Source organism: Arvicanthis niloticus, chromosome 8, assembly GCF_011762505.2.
Source record: "Arvicanthis niloticus isolate mArvNil1 chromosome 8, mArvNil1.pat.X, whole genome shotgun sequence".
Classification (NCBI taxonomy): domain Eukaryota; kingdom Metazoa; phylum Chordata; class Mammalia; order Rodentia; family Muridae; genus Arvicanthis; species Arvicanthis niloticus.
This window is the reverse complement of record NC_047665.1, coordinates 87,799,494-87,802,691: the sequence shown is the minus strand read 5'-3', so window position 1 is coordinate 87,802,691 and position 3,198 is coordinate 87,799,494. Positions and strand designations below refer to the sequence as shown.

The window sequence follows — 3,198 nt, the reverse complement described above, 5'->3', positions numbered from 1 at the left end:
TTACTTTGGGGGTTTGATCTAAACATTTGAAGAGATTCCCTGGTCTTCACGTGGTTTAGTATTTGTAGAGTTAGTAGTTCTAAGTAGAGATAAGAGAAAAATGGCAAATCTCCCAAAGGGAAGGTTCATATTTGAGACAGTCTCTATAATGAATGAGAAAATGCAGGATTCCTAATTTTTATAGTTATAAAACCTTTATGTCCAGTTGTCTCAATACATAAAAGGACAGAAACCTTAGAGACTGTGGTGTATGTTTCCCAATCTTTCTCTCCCATAGGTGTCTAGCTTATTTGTCAACAACATGAAACCACAAAACCAAACAAATATTTTAGAATTTTTACTTCTGGGGTTTTCCCAAGATCCAGAGCATCAACCCATGCTATTTGGACTGTTTCTGCTCATGTTTGTGGTCGCTGTGCTTGGGAATCTGCTCATCATTCTGGCCGTCAGCATTGACTCTCATCTACATACTCCCATGTATTTCTTCCTATCTAATCTGTCCTTTTCTGACATTGGCATCATCTCTACGACTATTCCTAAGATGTTGGTGAACATCCAAACACAGAGCAAGTCTATCATTTATGCAGAATGCATCACCCAGATGTATTTTTTCATGGTCTTTGGAGGCATGGACACACTTCTCCTCACTGTGATGGCCTATGACCGATTTGTGGCCATCTGTCACCCCCTTCACTATCCAGTCATTATGAATCCCCAACTAAGTGCCTTGCTAGTTCTTGTGTCCTGGTTCATTAGCTTCTCATATTCTCTGATCCAGAGTCTGCTGATGCTGCGTCTGTCCTTCTGTACCAATCAGATAATCAAACACTATTACTGTGAACTTTCTCAGACCCTCACTATAGCCTGCTCAGACACACTAATCAATCATATCCTTCTTTATATTCTGACATGTGTCCTTGGTTTTGTTCCTTTCTCAGGGATCATTTATTCCTATTCCAAAATTGTTTCCTCTATTTTGAGAATTCCATCAACAGATGGAAAATATAAAGCATTTTCTACCTGTGGGTCTCATCTATCAGTGGTCTCTTTATTCTATGGGACAGGCTTTGGTGTGTACCTTAGTTCTGATGCAACTTCCTCTTCTTGGAAGGGCATGGTGGCCTCAGTAATGTATACAGTGGTCACCCCCATGCTGAACCCTTTCATCTACAGCTTGAGGAACAAAGACATTAAGAAGGCCTTAAGAACACTTGGGACAATACTTTTTAAGTGATAAGTTCCCGTGTTTTAGTATTCTGAGATAACAAAAGTAAAGCAGTGGGCTAAAAAATTTCCATCCTAGAATCATATAGAATTTTTATCCAATGAATATTGATACTTTCATGGGCATTGTGCCTGTATAACACATTTAGGAATACAAGGCTTAGACCCAGTCCTTCTTTAACTTTTTTAACTGATTTGGGATGGTTAGCCTAGGAGTTAAGGGACAATAGCAAATTCAGGGCTTTGAGTTTATTGTTAGGGTGTTTTCCATATTTGATTTAGAAATAGCTGAGAGGAGTTAACAGACAACCGTCCAGGTTACCTTACATGGATAGTTGGTTTTCAAAACGTCAGAAGTCCACAGAATTGATGTTACAAATATCTCTATATTAATGTTCATTTTGATTAGAGACCTGTCTGCTCCTGACAGCTTTCTGTCGTGGATTCTAAGAAGAAATTGAGCATCCTTGGAGTTACTCCAGTTGTGGTGAGACAGCCACTAGGCAAGAATTGCCTCTTTCCATATACAGACAAATTACTGTCTAGAAAAGGACACACTTGCAGAATAGTCAACTGATTATATCTGCCTAGACAAAGTAATCAGCCCTTAATAATTCTGCAGCCAGAATTATTAAGTCAGAAATAATTCTGTCAGATGATTCTGGGCCAGAAGGCTGAAGATTTAATGCTCCAACGTTCAGTAGTATAGGAGCTTTCCAGGTGTTCAGCGGTCTCTATAAATTGGCTAAGTTTTAGAAGCTATGCTTAGTGTTTCCCATAATTTCAGTTAACTCAGTCATTCTGGATTTCTTACAGGGTTGAAAACCTATAGTCTCATAGCCAATCCTGGCTATTTACTTTGAGAGAACAGATCTGAGTGGATGGTTTTCAGCTGACATTCATTCTGAAGACAGGACATAAGCCAGGTTCAGAACTAAGTCTTTTAGTTGAGAGAGATGGCAGAGGTTCTATTTAGTTAACAAAAATGATGGACTGGGTATTAGGACTATCTTGTACCTCACTGGTACAATTAGGAATAATTATGCTCTAATTGCATTTTGAGAGAAAAAAATTATTTTAACAGGAAGGGTGAAGCTAGGTGATGAGAGAGAAAGAGAGGGGGCATGGAGGCAGATGTTCACGTGTCTCCACCAGTCAAAGATAGTTTATGTATCTAGGTTGGGTATTGGGTTACACTTCTGATTGAGCATTACCAAACTTATAAAGCCTTTGATTATCATTTTTTAAAAAAAATGTATACAAGCAAAAAGGAAAGGGGGCATGGGATAGGGGTTTTCTAGGGAGGGGAAAGGGGGAAAGGGAATGGCATCTAAAATGTAAATAAAATATAAAAATAAATAAGTAAAAAAATAAATAAACCAATACAATCACTGCTATGTCAGGCACATGCACAATTTTCAGGGTAGAAGAGATGCCTTGTTTCCTGACACTCCAGGCTGAAGACCTTCCTGTAGGAAGTTGTATTTGAGCTGTTTGTTGAAGGAAGACCTGTTTCAGGTTAATTTTTCTTAATATAATAATTTCTGCTTCTATCACTGTGATTGTCCATGTTTTCTTTTTATTTTAAAAAACGCACTTAGACTTAATTTTACTTATGTATATGTGTACATGTGTCTGGGTCTTTGTGACTGACTGTATGTTACATGCATCCAGAAGTCTACAGAGGCCAGAAAAGGGTATTAGGTCCTTTGAATCTGGGGGTACAGGTGGTTATGAGCTATCCAGGAACTGAACTCCACTCTCATGGAAGAGTATCAAGTGTTCTTAACTTGATACTCTTAACTCAGTTTTATTTTTCTTTATGGCTAAATAAAATTCTATTGTGCATCCAAAAAAGAATTTTTATCCAATTTATTCTATTTTGGTTAAAATTTTACTGTGAATACTTTTAGCTGAAACTTATATGATACCTCATTTGTTATCCTCCTTCTCTCTTTTATATGACATAATTTT

The 3,198-nt window shown here is 37.6% G+C and overlaps 1 pseudogene; it reads left to right on the top strand.

The window, feature by feature from the left end:
* Positions 1–261: 261 nt before the first annotated feature.
* Positions 262–2,482, top strand: LOC117713899 (olfactory receptor 7D4-like; annotated as a pseudogene).
* The last annotated feature ends 716 nt before the right edge of the window (positions 2,483–3,198 follow it).